General features: G+C 39.6%; 1 protein-coding gene across 1 annotated transcript in view; it reads right to left on the bottom strand.

Moving 5' to 3' along the window:
- Window positions 1–18958, bottom strand: part of CFAP47 (cilia and flagella associated protein 47) — a 287488-nt gene that overhangs the window by 103750 nt on the left and 164780 nt on the right. The gene's annotated exons all lie outside the window — the stretch shown is intronic.

The following is an 18958-nucleotide window of genomic DNA, read 5'->3' as shown; positions in this document are numbered from 1 at the left end:
ACCACATTGTTCTAGAATTTTAGCTATCATTGATTTATTACTGTTTCACTTCAACAACTACAATGCTCAAAAATATTCCAAACTATTTCTTAAAATCTATTTCCACCACAGAGTTAAAACTTCAAGTTATACATTAAACAGATGAAAATTTTCAGTTACATAGAATCTACCCTCAAGTACATGTTCAAAAAGATGGGTTTATGCTGCAGTGCATTTTTCAGAGACTCATAGAAGAGTTTGGGTTGCAAGGCACCTTAGCAATCATTTAGTTCCAACCCCCCTTCCATGGGCAGGGACACCTTCTACTAGAATGGGTTGCTCAAGGTTTCATTCAACCTGGCCTTGAACACCTTCAGGGAGGGAGCATCCATGAGCTCCCTGGGCAACCTGTTCCAGTGCCTCACCACCTTCATGGTAAAGAATTTCTTTCTAATATCCAGTCCAAACCTTCCCTCCCCAAGTTTCAGTCCATTCCCTCTCAAACTTCAATCCATTCTCAGTTGTAATGCCCACTGTTGCTGTGGCAAAAGCAGCTAAAAGGCATCATAAATATGTAAGCTGGAATGTGCAGAGTACACAAAAAATCAGCAAAACACAAGGAAGGGATGAAGGAAACATTTACAGTTGAAAACTAGAGATCCACTGGCTCTGGATTTCAGAATTTAAGAAAGGTTACCCAGAGTTATTTGGATAACAAGCAAGTTGTCATTGAAGAAGTCAAGAATGCTCAAAGATGGTAAATGCATGCATGGAAACATTCAAGCACCAGTATTATCAAAGTCATTACCTGTCTTATTCTAAGCTCTGTTATCAATGATCAGTAAAAGTCTGGTCAGAAAAACAAAATGCAATAAACTCTCATCAACCCACCTTTAGTTATAAGGTAGATGGGTGAGAAACCCAGAAGATTTGATTTCCATTTTGTGTTACCTAGTTTAAGAAAGACATGATATGTGCAAACACTGAAACTCATCAGACTACCTTCGAATTCTGGACAACAGAAAACTATCGACCATTACATAGGCATGCTCATGAAATTATAAAGATACATTTTAAATTCTGCTCATGATGATGACTATGAAACTCGTAAATAATTGAAATTTGCATGAATGTTATAATTAAGGCCAGAAATGGGGAAATGTTTGCCACCAGTAACCATGGGAGCCTGCATAGGCTGTATGAAACTGTCAGTATTTGCATAATTTTTGTATTAAATCACAGTACCATAGTATCATCAGGGTTGGAAGAGACCTCACAGATCATCAAGTCCAACCCTTTACCACAGAGCTCAAGGCTAGACCATGGCACCAAGTGCCACGTCCAATCCTGCCTTGAAGTGTCCCAGGGACGGCGACTCCACCACCTCCCCGGGCAGCCCATTCCAGTGTCCAATGACTCTCTCAGTGAAGAACTTTCTCCTCACCTCCAGCCTAAATCTCCCCTGGTGCAGCCTGAGGCTGTGTCCTCTCGTTCTGGTGCTGGCCACCTGAGAGAAGAGAGCAACCTCCTCCTGGCCACAACCACCCCTCAGGTAGTTGTAGACAGCAATAAGGTCTCCCCTGAGCCTCCTCTTCTCCAGGCTAAACAATCCCAGCTCCCTCAGCCTCTCCTCGTAGGGCTGTGCTCAAGGCCTCTCCCCAGCCTCGTTGCCCTTCTCTGGACACGCTCAAGCATCTCAATGTCCCTCCTAAACTGGGGGGCCCAGAACTGAACACAGGACTCAAGGTGTGGTCTAACCAGTGCAGAGTACAGGGGCAGAATGACCTCCCTGCTCCTGCTGACCACACCATTCCTGATGCAGGCCAGGATGCCACTGGCTCTCTTGGCCACCTGGGCACACTGCTGGCTCAAAATTTTTTTTCTTATTTTAATTGAGGGGCCCAGAACTGGACACAAATCAAATCAAAATCAGTTCAGCTAACATGACCATTGGTATATCACAGAACTTAAATTCTCCTGTTACACATAAGTGCTGCTGTGCTACTGCAGTCGGGCAATTTGTGTCTTGCTAAAGCATATCTTACAGATAGAGCGAGTCTTGATTTGAAGATATCCACCAGCAGTTTGTTCTGGTGGCTAATTTCCAGAAGACACTTAAATATGAGCCCAATTTCTGATTTCCATTAGATTTGCTTCAATGTCCAGCCAAAGGATCTTGTAATGACTTTCTCTGATAGCTTTAAGAGATCCACCATTAAGTATCTAGCATCTTCCTATATTTGGAATGCAGTCATGAATGTTAATAAAATTAGCTCTTCAATCTTGTTCGGATCGGCAGAAGAGATTGAGCTCAAAGTCTGTCATCACAAGGCCTGATCTCCACAATACAAATATTTCATGTGGCTTTTTTTTTGCAAGTCTAAACAGTTGTTCAGCACCTTTTAAAAATGCAGACACAAGAACTGCTTGCAGCATTTCTATTGTCAGTGTATTATACCAGATGAAAATAACCTTCATCCTCCTACTCTCACCTCCCTCAACTATACACTAGAGAGCTACATTATCAGTTCTGCTTTGCCACAGTATTAGTCTTAGAAGCTCCTCTTTTCTGCTGTGACCTCAGCTTCTCTCAGAGCCACTAATTTCCTTGTTGCAGTTCCACATTCTGCATATATGGCTTTACTTATAGACTCTATTTCCAACAAAACTGTGTCTGACTGCCTTGAATTGCTTTCTTTTTTTCTCAAATCTCCACTGAATACATCCTGTATTAACTTATCTTTTTGTTTCTGTTGTTGTTCAGACAAATTTGATATATATATATGTATCATTTATTGTTTTTTAGTGCCAGCAGAATATTACAGTCTCCTACTCTCTGGAATAGCCTCAGTATTTTAAGATTGATTTATGTGGGGCAATTAATGAGGCAGGAATTATAAAATACATAGTTATTTTTATTTCCAGAAAGCCCTGCCTGCAAACTATATACAAATTAGTTAATTTTGGGTTCCAATTTGTTTGGGAAATCTTCACAAGGATGCTTATGGGCAGTTCATTGATTTAGGAGAATCAGAAAATTGGAAGAGTTTAGCCAAAAAATGGCTTTGTCTCACTTACAAATAGGCAGCTTGGAACTCTAGGGAAAGTCTGTTCTACTCATGGTGGAGGAGTAGAAATTTCAAGGTAGTCCCTGGCTCCTTTGCAGCAGTGATGGAACTACTCAGCATCTTGATAGTCATTAAGAGGCTTCTAAATATTCCCAGGTTCTAGCAGGGTGCTGGGAAAGAGGCAGACAAATCTGACCTGATCCTGGTTCCTCTTGACATGGAGGTTTGCCAAGGTGCAGGCAGGATCTCTTGCAGATGTGCAGAGAGTACAACGTTGGTAGCACTTCTCACTATGGCATGAGGCATTTAGTGCTTTCTCCTGGTAAACTTGAGGCACTTAAGTTTCCAGCTAGTTCAAGCCCAGAACATCAGGGCTAAGCTGGTCTGAAGCATGAGGCAGAGCAGAGCACACTGTCCAAGCCAAGAGCAGGGAGGCAGAGCAGAGCAGAACATGGAGAACAGAGAAGCACATGCTGAGGCAGAGGCAGCTCTGTGAGGCAGAAGCAGCACAACTTCTTGCAACTTAGCTCAATTTATATTTGCCTGAGTGGCTGTGGCTCTTTTGGCCACAGAGATTCACCAATCAGAATGGCATTTGCAACATTGACCATATTAGATAAAACCAGGGCTTGCTTACCCTTCTATGGGCAAGACACTAGCAAGTACTTAAATACCTGTGGGCATCTGTTTATCACTTTGGAAGGGGATATAATGGCCCAAGCCTTTGTTTTCCTCCCATCAGCAGAAGAGTGGGGCAAGCCAGGACATCTAATAGGCCTGTTAGCCTTTCAGAACAAAGATCTATAAAAATTACTGTCATTGAGGTAAAGACATCTTCTGAATGTCCACTAAAAGATTCTGAAATTTGCAGGGCACTGAATTTAATCAACTTTTTAAAATGAAAGAAATAGCATACAGAAAATAGATGGCTTTTGCAAGAAGGGAGGATCCCTTTACACCAAAACAGAACATGTCACATGGAACCTGAAATAAAAGTCCACAACTAAAGACCAAAGGAAATACCAAAAGATGTTAATAGCCTGGGACTGCACATCTTTCCAGAATGTAAGTCAGGCTGCATCAAAAGGTACAACAGAAGTCTGTAAAATTCAGGTGGGAAACAACAAAGGAAAATGTCAACAGTAAAGTTCCATTTACTCAGATTATGTGATTAATACACCCTTTTGTCCTGCTCTTTAAAGTAAAGCAACACACTTACAAATGCATGTTCTGTACAATTAAGGAAGATAGAAACAGTATAAACTTTTATTTAAGCAGAAAATGAACAAGGCTGTCTACTGTCCCCAAACCTCCAAGAACACCCATACAATAAACTCCTTTGAGTGACAATTTGCTGAAGACTTTAAAAAAGCTGTGGCAAAAACTTTTTCAAACACATCTGAAGCTGGTAGCCTGCCAAACTCGGAAGGGCTGACAGATGATCAGAGAGGAAAAGGAATGCTCAAGGAAGATAAGGCTGCAGCAGAAAATCCAAATGAATTCTTTGCAGTAGTGCTTGCTATAGTGGAGTTCAGGGGCTTTCTATGTTTTGAGGGGTCAGAGAGACTCCTTCAAATTAAACTTTCAAAAGAAAACACTTTGGAGCAGACTGACAGAAAAGAAAGTAGCAAATCATCTTGGCAAAAGAGTTTTTGCCCCACAATTCAGAAGGAACTCATGTATGAAAGTGTGATGGTGCAACGAGTAATGAAAGCACGGCAGCACGGACTCAGCACTGAAGTCAAATTCAGGTTCAAAGAAACAAAAAGCCTCTGTTCTACTGGAACAAGGGGCAATGGGTGGAAATTGAGGCAGAGGAAATTCCATGGAAACATGAAGAAAAATGTTTTCATTGTGAGAGTGACAGAACACTGGAACAGGCTGCCCAGGGGACTTGTGGAGTCTCCCTCTCTGGAGATATTCAAGACTCGCCTGGATTTGCTCCTGCGTGATCTGCTATAGGTGATCCTGCTCTGGCAGGAAGTGTGGACTGGATGATCTTTCGGGGTCCCTCCCAGCCCCTAACATTCTGTGATCCTGTGAAAAGGCAGAGAATGTGCCACCAGTAATTAGACAAATTGCAGATGTGAGTTTGTACACATATTCCAAAAGAAATTATTAAGAATCACAATGAGGAAGAAAAGCCACAACAAGCAAAACTACTTGAATGAGTGAATAAAGGGAGATGTGGTTCACATAGTACCCTCTTTGTTTCCAAAAATCTCTTTCAAGATCTTTTTCTAAAGGCTTCTAAGGAAACTAAACTGAAGAAGAGGGAACATTAGAATATGGAATAAAAATACAGAAACAGAGGAAGAAATGGCTAGTTCTCACATGGAGAGAGATAGAGTGAAGTGAAAAGGCTTTCAGTATAAGTCCTTAACCATTTTGTCTCCCTAAACCAGATTAAGTAACTTATTCTGTCTCTAACAAACCAATCATCTCCAAGTCTCTCTCCAGTGTGCTAGGAGTACTTTCACTTTTTCCTTATTGTACAACAAGTTTTGTGGAACTGCTTTATTATTTGTCATTACACTGTTATGCCTTCCAGCAATTAATACATCTATTACTGTTACCAAGATATTTTTCCATATAAAGTCTGGTTTGTTGGCTCTGATCACAGATTTTTCCTCTCTATTCTTCACATTTTTGAACCATGTTTCTGTATTTCAGAATTATAGCAATGTAGAAGTCAAAAATCTACTTGCTTGTTCTCTTCTTACTTTTATATATAAATCACAGTACTTTTATATATAAATCATAGAATCATAGAAGGTTAGGGGCTGGAAAGGATCTCGGAAGATCACCTGGTCCAGCCCTGCTGCCAGAGCAGGATGACCTAGAGCAGATCACACTGGAATGCATCCAGATGGTTCTTGAATATCTCCAGCGAGGGAGACTCCACAACATCCCTGGGCAGCCTGTTTCAGTGCTCTGTCACCCTCACAGTGAAAAAAATCTTCCACAGGTTCACATGGAACCTCCTATGCCTCAACTTCCACCCATTGCCCCTTGTCCTGTCACTGGGAATCACTGAGAACAGGCTGGCTCCATCCTCCTGGCACTCACCCCTTACATATATATAAACATGAATGAGGTCACCCCTTAGTTGTCTCCTCTCCAAGCTAAACATATATTGGTTCTACTGGTTCTATTCATGAAAGCTGCTTTAAAACACTGACACATCTCAAAACCAAAGAATTCAGATCAAGTTGCTCTCTTCTCAGTTTTGACCTCAAGTACTTTTAGCTATTAAAACCCTTTTCTTCTTTTCCTTTTTGTAAGGAACTCTGAATTTCTTTTTGCACTTCTTGTGTATTTGAATGTTTAGATACAATTCTCTTTTGGAAATGTATTTTGGAAAAGCAAGCATTTTTTTTCCTAGAGACCCTAAATAAACCACAAAACCCATGGATGACCTTTCTGAAACAAAGTTATCATGTTTGGGAGAGAACATATTGCATGCATTTTTAAGTTGTATGATGTACTTCAACAGGTATTTCAATGAAAAATGTCTAATACTTCTATCAGAAAACATGGAAAGAACCTGGCAATTCTCTGCTGAAAGAATATCCTTCCATTTATTTTTACACCTGAACTCTTCCAACAAATAGTCCTGCAAGTATTATTTACTATTAAGACTTGAAGTTGTACAATCTTTGATGTTCTGTCAACTTTTCTTTTACAATAACCTAGCTGAATGGTTGCTTTGATGCCCACTTACACTGTTAAAAACATGAAACCTAGGATTTTGTCTCCATTTAGCTGCAAAGCTGATACCAAATGGTATCTTTATAGATTAGTCTGAGGTCTTTATTTATACAAAGTGTTTGAATAGATGAGCCTAAATCCAATTTGTTTCAAGTATCCTCAATCTCAAGTAATTACAGACTAATTTTACTCTAAATTTCTTCACTTGCCAAAGCAACTCATGAGACAGAACCTAGCTCTTGCTCTCAGGAATACTCATAAATCACTTACAAAGTTACAAAAACCTACAAAAGCTTTAGCTGCCTGAAAAGATGTGAACATAAGATTAAATTCACAATGATTACTCTTGACCTTTTCTTTAGCTTTATCTCAGTGTTTCTGTTTCAACTCTGAAGAATTTTCACGGCTGATAATAGGTCTGGTGTTAAAAATTCATTTGCTAAGGCATAGAGGAAAATGTTGGAGGGTTGGGGACTTTTTTTGCTGGTTTTGTTAGATTGTTGTTGTTGTTGTTGGTTTTGTTCAAGAGCTTTTACTTTACCAGATAGTAGGCACTGGGAATACAAGCCTGAAACATTACAGGCAATTGAAATAATCTCAATACACTCATGCTGAAACAGAGATGTCTTGCTCCCAACTCACAGAATGTGATTATATCTCTCTGCTTCTGTTTTCTGCACATGTTTTAAAAACAGGCAGGAAAAAAAAAAGTACCCTAGAAAATGTTTATTGTAATACAAAAATGTTCCAGGTTGCTGACATTGTTTTGAGAGGATGCCTTTATCTCCACTTAAGATGTCTCAATACAGAACATGATGTTCTCTGAATTCTATCAACAACTCAACAGAAAATACTATTACAAATAAAGCCATTCTCACCTATACTCCCATCTCCCTAAGCCTGCATTAACATTTTTAATGCATTTGAAGCCTTCTCTTAGGGCCTGAGCACTGTACTTTGATGTAAGATAAATTCAGTTTGACTTTAGACCTCTATCTCTCATAATCTTACTCTGGGGCTACAATGACAGATGAAAAACTTTAACCTGCTTTATGCAACCACCAGGTCATGATCTTGTCAGATCTTATAAAATAAACAAAACAGATTTTGGTCAGTACTTCAGATGAAAAACATCACTAAAAAGGAGTGAGGACAAATCTGAGCATAATGCATTCCCTTAAATATTTAATCTCTACAGCCTTCTCTTTTAGTGTCTCTCTTGGTCAGTAGGCTCTCACCTTTGCTTGTTAGTGTCAAGCATCTGTCAGTGGCTGGGAGAAACCAGCATCTTCCATATATTAGCTATGGCAAATTCAATCAACATCATGTTTTGAGTTTCTTGGAACTTTCTCTGATTATCCTGCAGTACTTTTCCTTTTCTTGTTGTTTCATGGAAACATTAGAAGTGTAGAAAGCTGTGTACTTTCTATTACACATAGTCACACCAAATCTGAGGGGGAGGGAATGTCACAGTATCACACAGTATCACAGTATCATCAGGGTTGGAAGAGACCTCACAGATCATCAAGTCCAACCCTTTACCACAGAGCTCAAGGCTAGACCATGGCACCAAGTGCCACGTCCAGTCCTGCCTTGAACAGCCCCAGGGACGGCGACTCCACCACCTCCCCGGGCAGCCCATTCCAGTGTCCAATGACTCTCTCAGTGAAGAACTTTCTCCTCACCTCGAGCCTAAATTTCCCCTGGCGCAGCCTGAGGCTGTGTCCTCTTGTTCTGGCACTGGCCACCTGAGAGAAGAGAGCAACCTCCCCCTGGCCACAACCACCCTTCAGGTAGTTGTAGACAGCAATAAGGTCACCCCTGAGCCTCCTCTTCTCCAGGCTAACCAATCCCAGCTCCCTCAGCCTCTCCTCGTAGGGCTGTGCTCAAGGCCTCTCCCCAGCCTCGTCGCCCTTCTCTGGACATGCTCAAGCATCTCAACGTCCCTTCTAAACTGGGGGGCCCAGAACTGAACACAGTACTCAAGGTGAGGTCTAACCAGTGCAGAGTACAGGGGCAAAATGACCTCCCTGCTCCTGCTGACCACACCATTCCTGATGCAGGCCAGGATGCCACTGGCGCTCTTGGCCACCTGGGCACACTGCTGGCTCATGTTCAGGTGGGTATCAATCAGCACCCCCAGATCCCTCTCTGTCTGGCTGCTCTCCAGCCACTCTGACCCCAGCCTGTATCTCTCCATGGGGTTGTTGTAGCCAAAGTGTAGCACCCTGCACTTGGAGCTATTGAACGCCATCCCTTTGGACTCTGCCCATCTGTCCAGGCGGTCAAGGTCCTGCTGCAGAGCCCTTCTGCCCTCCAACTCAGTCACATCTGCCCCCAGCTTGGTGTCATCTGCTCAAACCCCAGACATTTTGGAACCCAATCCTTAACAAGTCAACAAGACAATTTTAACCAGTATTTATCAACAGTGAATGCATTTGTGAACAAAGTGTTCTGTGTTTCAAGCACAAGGCTACAAAAGTACAGTTTAAAAAATGAACTTTGAATTTCAATAACCTTTTCAAGATAAAATGCTCATGGTTTTTCTTCCAGAGAGTTGAACATCTTTTTGTAACCTGGTCAGTCTGGTGTTGTCTTCTCTTTAAGTGATGCAAATAAGCTGCTCCTCTTGTGTGTAATCTATCTATTTTACCATAGAATTAAAAATAATTAACAAAATTCCTCTCAAATCCATGCTGTAAGCCACATACTCTTAATCTTATACTTCATACAATGTCATGAAGAGTTATGAGTTGTGAAATCCCCTTATATTCACAAGATGCTTTGCTCTATTCACCATTTGTTGTGGAGACAGGAATTAATGTGTGGCCCAGTCGGGAATTTATACAAAAATAGTTATTTTATATTCCCAAAACCCACCCCCAAAACTATATATACAAAGATTAATTTAGTTTAATTAGCAGATTCAGTCGCATGAGAATTATCTACAGGGATACCATCAATAATCGGACTATTGTGGAAGTCAGAAGTTGGAAAAGGCTTTAGCTATTAATTGATAGTGGGTTTCTTACTAATAAAGTTGAGCCAAAATAACTCACGACCAGGCTTCCTGGTGAGGTTTGTCTCTCTCCTTCTCCTGCAGAAGCTGTCGGAGAGTCATTAAGAGGTATTCAGCTCTTACAAAGGTGTCAATGGGGAAGCAATCCTTTGAAGCTTTCTGTATTCAGCGAGCAGGGGGGGGGGGGGAGTCTCAGGCAGACACAAACGTCCAGGTATGGATGAAATCCAAGGCGGGAACCCCCAAAGGCAGGAAGACCCCAATATTTATACCCTCGCTAGACAAAGGGCAGAGTTACCACACCTTAGGCGCGAAAGCGCACAGCCAATCCCGGCTCGATCCCAGCGCGGGCACTGCACGGGGCACTCCTCATGAGGGCAGGACCCCTTTGCTCACCCCCTTCACATCTGCGGGGCAGGCGCGGGGGGGGAACCAGGCGGCTTTCCCCCTCCCATTCAAGCCACGGAGAGAGAGGAATTTAGGGGTACACAGGACTTCCAGGACACCATTCCTACTGCATCAGCCACTGAAATTTCTGATCTCCTTGTTCCTTTTCCTTTCCTTAAAATTACTTTTGATCCTCTGTATGCTACATCAGCCTTTAGATGTCATGTCAAGCACCAGTGGTTATACATTGACTTAAAACCAGACAAAGATTCTTCTCTTCTGACTGGGACACAGCTGCCTATAATTCAGCTGAATTGTGCATTACTGACAAGGAAGGAAGACGTGGCTTGGACTCCAGAGAAGCATAGACTTCTGAGGGTGTTTTGGAGAAGAGGTGGATATGAGCACAATAGGGAAAGTGGAATTGCGTTGCTAAATAAAAGGTGGATTTGTTGTTTGTTTGTTTTTAAATATCCTCATTTTACAGCTTTCTCATACTGGCATCAAAAGAATGACCACTTAAACAAAAAGCTGAATTCAAGTGGCATTTCCAAATTCAGTATGTTCTCTCCACAGCATTTGAGCTTAATATTTCCAGAGCTAATATAACAATAAAATAAAATTACACTTAGTTCTATCTTTAAAATAAAAACAAACAACAAAAAAATCCAATCAAACAAAGGAAAAAAAACACTCTTAGTTGTGTTATTAAGGGTACATTTTGTAGTAGCAACAGCTAAAGGAATAACATTGATTGATTGCTTGCTTCTGCAGAATCACAAAAACATCCATGATGGAAAAGACCCTCAGGATCACCAAGTCCAACCTATAACCCTACCCTACAAGATTCACCTTAAACCATATCCCCAAGCAACACATCCAAATGACCCTTAAACACATGCCCAGGGACCCTTAACCTCCTCCCTGGGCATCTCATTCCAATGCCTTACAAAACACTTTCTGGCCTGGTAGTTACTCAAATTCTTTTTGATTGGGTACCTTTAACTCTACTCTCATCATACATGACTTTATAGAATTTAAAATATAAATTAAAGAAGATATTTTATCTAGTGCCCTACAGCATGCAAATATGTAATACCTTTCAATATGTGAAGAGCTCACCGCTATTAGCACAGGATAAATCAACATTTAGACTTCATTCTGCTATATGCAAACAAAAAAATCCACAAGCTCCCAAACCCCTGCAGAATCACCTCTGAAGGACAAGAGCTGCTCTTCATGGAAAATGATTAGTTAATAAGTATATGTCATATTTATTCCTTTTTTTTTTCTCTGATTTACATTACATTTGTATATGTATTATTTGGAACAGACTAGATATTAAGCATATCTGATGGTTTCTTATTTTTCAATGTTGACTGTCTTTAGGAATATGAGAATTCCACTTAAAAATCATAAAATTATAGAATCAACCAGGTTGGAAGAGACCTCCAAGAGTCCTAACATTTCTTCTGTAAACTCTTCCTGGCAATTTAAATTTCTCTGCAATGTTAAATTCACCATTTTTTTCCCTGCCTTTTTCATTCTACCGAATTCTTGTTAATCACTTCAGAGTCACCATAAACCTCAAAGTTTAGTCCATATAGAAAACAATCTGCCCAAAAACATAGAAACCTGTTATAACAAGATAATGTTTCTTTTAACAGTGTCTCTGGATAAATCTAATTGGCTCATATATGCCAGGCAAAATTTGCAAATTTAATGTATAATTAAATCCATCTCTCTATGAAAAGTATTTATAAATTAAATCCTGTTTGAATTGATTCCAGGTATCTCTCTCCACATCTAGCTTCCAAGTGAAGAAAATCTGCACATAATTTTTGGGGGAAAAGTTCAAACTTATGTAAAAGACAGACTTAATATTCATTTTCACTATGTGTCAAATAGCTTATCTTTGCAAAGGCAATGCAAAGTTGAGGCATAGGAAGTTTCATGCAAACATGAGGAGAATTTTTTTCACTGTGAGGGTGACAGAACACTGGAACAGGCTGCCCAGGGAGCTTGTGGAGTCTCCCTCTCTAGAGATATTCCAGACCTGCCTGGATGCATTCCTGTGTGACCTGGTACAGGTGATCCTGCTCTGTCAAGGGGACTAAACTGGATGAGCTTTTGAGGTCCCTTCCAGCCCCTGATATTCTGTGATTCTGTGACTCCTACAGTTTCTTCTTCCAAGAAAGTTATTAACTCAGAGTTGTCACCTTTAGGCTTGAGCTCATAGGTTTTCTCACCTAGAGGGTTATATTTTTGTTTTCAGTAAATGTAAATAAAAATGTATAGCTTTTAAAAATGCTTTTGCATTCCATAGCAAAATAAACTTTGGTCTCCGCTGCTTTTTATGCACATGAATGTATTAAGCAACCCTAACATTTCAACAAATATTTATTTCATGGACCACACCATGAAATATTTGAAATATTTTCTTTAATATTCCTCAGACATTAATCTTGTTCACAAAGGACACAATGTTAGAATTTGCTTAGAGCAACTTTCATAAATTTAGAGTGTGCCTACGTTTTGTATCAAATCTAGGTCATAGAGAGGGACAGCACCAAAGTTAAATTGAGGTGAGAAGATTGCATTAGTTTGTCCACCTAAATTGGAGCTGACATATGAAAGCAGTGTGCTTCAAAATGTTGCAATTTAAAATTAAATGATGATGCTTTCATGTGTGAAAATGTACTTCATATTTAATTAATTCCAAATTTTCGAGTTCATGTAACACACACAAGCAGGATTAGGAAAGAAGGTCATTTTGCAACAGGGAAATCTACAAGCCAATGTAGGGCTCCTTTTACTTCTTTAGAATCATAGAATAGAATAGAATCAACCAGGTTGGAAGAGACCTCCAAGATCATCCAGTCCAACCTATCACCCAGCCCTATCCAGTCAACTAGGCCATGGCACTTTTCTTCAGCACTTGTCCTAAACTAGGTAATGACTACACCTCCAAAACCTTTTGTCACTTGGGGAAATCTGGAATCAGAAATGAGAACATTTTTATAAAACATAAAATCAAGTCCACATTTTAGCCCTTGGAATCAACTCTGGTCCCCAGGAAACAAAGCTCTGAAACAAGTGTCTGTTCTCTTAGAAGACAGAATCCCAGAGCCTCTCTTTTTTTGCCTCTGTTTTTAAAGCCATCATTTCAAGCGAGGATCACCACCTTACACAGAAACTCAGATACCACCAGCCCATGAACATTATTCCTTTTCCCTAAACTTTCTCCACAACTGCAAGAAGAGAGCACTTTTAACACCACAGCCAGCTTATTTCAGAGAAAATGATGAGTCATACTCTTGACATCTTCCAGTTTTGAAGCTCAGTCTTCCATGCTATTAATACTGCCACAGAGTGATGTTGTAACACCATTTCTCAGTTAGACACCTTTACTCCACAGAGATAGTTTCTCATCTCTATCTCCCAGGTTGCAGCTTCAAAAAAATTTCCAGCAGATCTATTATGTCTATAGGACTTGGAAAAACTAAAATACATAAAATATCCCCTGAAGCCTTTTCTTGTTGCTCTCCATAAACTCTCAATACTTTAATATGATGATGTTGCAGCTCTCTCTTCTCCTTTAAAACTGAGTGATAAAATGCAAGTATGGTAAATGTGGCTCTTCCCCTTCTGTGAGGGCTTTTTCAATCTCTTTATGTATTCTGTACCTTTCCTGAAACACAGTCTAGCCTGCTCTCAACTACCTATTGAAGACACACAGACCCATCTGCTGGTACACACATGGGCAGAACTCAAGATCTGATCCGGTTCCTATGTTAAACTCTATCTCTAAGAACACCATGGCATGAGTATAAACTCAGAGCATAGGCCTTGTGACACTAGCAAATACAGATGTAATGAAAAGATCAATACCAACAATAGCACAGGCAATTTATTTGGCATTAGACTCCATCTCCTCTCACCTTTCTAATCTCTGCAAGCAGCATGATGAACACAGAGTATGCAAAGCTGAAAAAAATTCAAATGCTGAACAGAAATTCTGTACATTTTAGTAAGGGGTGAAAGCTCACTGGATTTCTGGAGAGGAAGAGGATGCAAGGGATGATGGAATATTCTGCTCTATTAATAGCTTGAGGAATACATTTTGGAAGAATAAATCTGAAGGACTGTCACAAATCTTATCAAAGTAGGTCTGCAATGTCAAGCACATTCCTTGACCCTGCCTTCTTTTAAGATTATATTGTCACACACTGAAAGGAAGCCCAGACTTGCACTATAAGACACTGTATACTCCATGAAGACATGAGATGAAATGGACACTGAGGAGATGAAAAAATCTACTGCACAATTGTCTTGAACAAGCCATTGAAATAACCAGGACACCTTTAGGGATCACTGGTAGGTTTCAAGTAGGAAGGTCTGTACGTTTGGGAGTGGCTTGGACCTCAGACACATTTGTGTTGCATGACTTGCCCCAAAATCTTCCCTTACAGTACTATTTTCTCTTTTACTGGCTGGCTCTGTGATTTTTACATCTAGAAAATGAACGTATTTCAGTTGATGAACTTAAAAATCAGGCCATCATCACAGGCAGAATGTTTAATAATTTATAGGAAGATGATACTTTTCCAGTTACTATATAATGGGTTTAGAAGTTTGAATAGCAAGCAAGAGGAAACAGAACTTTTTAATTATTCAAATATGTTTGATATAATTGAAGATTATATAGCAAAGTGATTTGGTTGCTTAGAATACTAACACACTTTAAAAATACTCTTTAACTTCTAATGCAAAGATAAATTATATTTGCTTTAATAATGTTATTTGATTAATATAATTGCCTTAGTTCAAAGACCTGGCAAGGAAAGAAGCTAGGGCTAAATAGAGGAGATATTTAGGATAATGCAGTGTAAGAGTACAATAAGCACATAACTCCAAAGAGGAAGAGAGACAAGTATAATTGAAGAAGAAATGTGAAATGAAATCTCACAATATAGCTATTGCCATGCAATTATGAAAATATCTATGAAAATGCACCAAGAAAAAGGAATCCTAAAAGCTAACAAATATAACCAGTGCAAATTTGAAGGTAAAAAATGACAGCTGCTTTAATTTTGCTTTTCTTTCCTCAGAGAGATTTTTAAGGCAACACAATGATTGCAGTCTTCAGCAGTGTGTCCTTGTGGCCAAGAAGGCAAATGGCATCCTGGGCTGCATCAAGAAAAGTGTGTTCAGCAGGTCTAGGGAGGTTCTCCTCCCCCTCTACTCTGCCCTGGTAAGACCAAAGCTGCATAAAGTTTTGAGCCCCCCGATTCAAGAAAGACAGGGATCTACTGCAGATGGTCCAACAAAGGATGGTTAAGGGACTTGAACATCTCTCCTATGAAGAAAGACTGTGAGCACTGGGACTGTTTAGTCTGGAGAAGAAATGAGCTCTTATCAACGTCTATAAATATTTGTGGGGTGGGTGTCAAGAGGAAGGGCCCAGGCTCATTTCCATGGCATACAGTAATGGGACAAGGAGTAACAGATATAAGCATAGGAAGTTCTACCTCAACACAAGGTAGAACTTACTGTGAGAGTGGTGGAACACTGGAACAGGATGCCCAGAATGGTTGTGGAGACTCTTTCTCTGTAGACATTCAAAGCCAACCTCTACATGTTCCTGTGTGGTTTGCCCTAGGTGATCCTGCTTTGGCAAAGGAGTTGGACCTGGTGATCTCTAGAGGTCCATTACAATCCCTAACATACTATGAATCTGTGATTGACAAAAGACTGCTGCTAAAAGTGATCTCCCTGCCCCTGGTGGAACGAATTAGAAATGCTAGCACATGTGAAAAGATTCAGAAAAAAATGACCGTGGCAAGGGTAGAGAAGTAGGACAGATCACCTAGGTGACAAATCTTCAGTAGGTAGGAGTTTTAAAGAACATCCAAAATCAACAAGGGAACAAGTTACATCTACCAGGTTATACCTAACTCATGTTCTACAAATGCCTCAGCACATTCTCATTCATAGCCACAATCCAAATTCATAGCTCACATGAAACTAGAATTCTGGACACTCTGTTAAGCAGTATAGATCTAGAATTGCAGTCCCAAGCAGATGCAACCATGATCACACATTTTTAACAGATATTTAACACAGGGAACACAAACAAGTAATAATGTACTAACCTCCCTTGCTCCCACTTTTCATGCAACTTTTTTAATCACTCCAAATGTGAAGAGGTTTTTCCAATGGTCTAAGGTTTATTGATTTTACTCCACTTGCCAAATCTGGCTTTATTTCTACTGGCAATGTTTTTCCTCCCTTCTGTCTCTCTCTTTCTCTCTCTTTTTTTTTTTCCTTTCTTCTTTTCTTTTTCTTTTCTTTTACCTTTTTAATTTTTTTTAATGTCTTACTTTTGGAAAAATCCCAAGGAAACTCTGTCTCTAGGTATTGACCTGTGAGATCTCAGATAATTACACAAAGATTACTGCTCATTCCTAATATGCTGGCATATAAAGCTGTTGGTGAGACCCTGGAATGGATTTCCCTGTGAGGTGGATGAGGCTTCATCCCTGGAAGTGTTTAAGGCCAGGATAGATGACGCTCCAGACAGTCTGATCTAAGCTAGGGTGTCCCTGCCCATGGCAGGGCGGGTTGGAACTAGATGATCCTTGTGGTACCTCCCAACCCTGACTGATTCTATGGTTCTATTCTATGATTATAAGATTATCAAAAACTGACAAAGGGAAAAGAGTTCTTTAAATTTTCCAGGAAGCTCTCTAGAGTGTTTGAAAAATCATCATTAATATTTAAGGATACACACAAAACTGATACAAACCATGTAATATGGAAGAGGATGGGAGAGAGAACAGAATCCAAAGTCAGAGTAGTACATAGGGCACCTAATACTAATTGCTGGATAAAGTTCCAAAAAAATAACCCTGGGTTTGGTTTTTTTTTTTCTGTGCCTTGGAATAAATAGTGTTCACTTCCTAGATTTAGCACAGCACTACATATTTTAAGAGGGTATAAACTGTGACTTATGCTAGGAAATCACTTGCCAGGTGAACAGCTTGGGTAAGCTGAGAGACATAACCATTTTAATGCCTGAAAAAGTAAAAACCAGCTCAGGAGTTGTGTACACACAGTCATGCTTGATATACCTTTGGCATAGTAGGATAACTTATACTGAGATGATTTCCAGTCAGGAAGTTCCTTAAAATGATGCTCAGGTGTTTTCTTTTTCCACATCAGGAGGAATACATAAAATACAGACATTTATATACTACATATATATTACCTTGCTTTAAAGATAGAAAAATCTAATTGATCACAGTTTAGTGGCTTGTTTTGTCCTATTTCTTTTCTTTTTAATAGTTTATTAACTATTAAACTGTTAAACCTTTTGGCTGCTAAGAGCTCTTTGACAGTTAATGTTTAGCATCAACTAATTGCAGCTAGAAAAAATCAAATATGAAATTAGTATGAAATTAGAATTGGTAATTTTAGAACATGGCATTGGGGGAAAAAAAAAGAAGAGCACATCAATGTGTAATTAATACCTTCTTGAAATTCTGTTTCAGTAAAACATGCTGTTGAATGAAATATATATAACAGTACATTAGTGAAACAAAATGTCCTATGACAGGCAGAAGATGAAACTAGCAGCCAAAGGAAAGGAGCAGGAAAGCAGCATATATTCTTAAATCTCAGAAGCCTGCTCACAAATATGGTACTTATTTATTGTAGCAAACCTTTCATTTTTACGTCTTAGCAGCTAAGGCCTGTTAAAATGTCTTTAACAATCCTCCACATGCTGTGCTTTCTAGATGTAGTATGTTTTACCAATACATACATGAAATATACTGCCAATCATAGAATGAATCATAGGACCATAGAATGGTTTAGGTTGGAAGGGACCTCAAAGATCATTTAGTTCCAACCCCCTGCCATAGGCAGGGACACCTCTGGGAAGAACTTCCTCCTAACATCCAGCCTATACCTCCCCCAGCACAACTTGAGACTGTGTCCCCTTGTTCTGTTGCTTGCTGCCTGGCAGAAGAGACCAACATTCATATTTAGACAGAAAATGTGCCTCTCTTATAAAAGAAGAAAACTTCATTGAGCATTCTTTGAAATTGAAACAAACAAAAAACTCCATATGGTAAAATTAATGGTTCCCAAGCTTTGTTCCAGGGATAACTTACTATTTCCAACATAACTGCAAACATTAATTCATTAAATGAAAACGAATGAGCTTTGACCTGAAGATCCAAAAGCATATATAGCCTAGGCATCCCTGCAGTACTTGCTGACTTTTAGCCTGTCCATCTCTTCACCTACCTATAGAAAAGTGTGAATCATTTGAAAGATCTTTGAGTTCAGATCTACATCAGAGCACTTACAAACCATGCTTTCAATAAATCCATTGTGAGACAGAAGACATTAGGCTGAATAATAAATAAAAACTGCTACATGATCTCTCCATAAACATACTGGCTCGAAATTTGGACCGACAGTGGAAACAGAAGCATGAGAGTGATGTTTCTCTAGTCTTTGTGTAAAAATCTAGGTGAAAAGTTCAGTGGAACAAAATGAATATACCTTAGTGTTAACCAGAAAAGAAAAGCACAAGAAACTTTCAATGCAAATAAACAGACATGTGCTGAGGAATCAAAATACCTCTCTCAAAAAAAAAAAATCAACTGAAAAAAGAACCCACTGTACTTGAGATATATATATGTGTATATATTTACACATACTTTATTTTGGGGGTGGGGGTGGAATATATAAATTCACTATAGACAGTCAAATTAATACTCAG

The sequence above is a fragment of the Pogoniulus pusillus genome, chromosome 12 (genome assembly GCF_015220805.1).
Source record: "Pogoniulus pusillus isolate bPogPus1 chromosome 12, bPogPus1.pri, whole genome shotgun sequence".
In the NCBI taxonomy this organism is placed as follows: domain Eukaryota; kingdom Metazoa; phylum Chordata; class Aves; order Piciformes; family Lybiidae; genus Pogoniulus; species Pogoniulus pusillus.
This window is presented reverse-complemented; position numbering and strand designations above follow the sequence as displayed.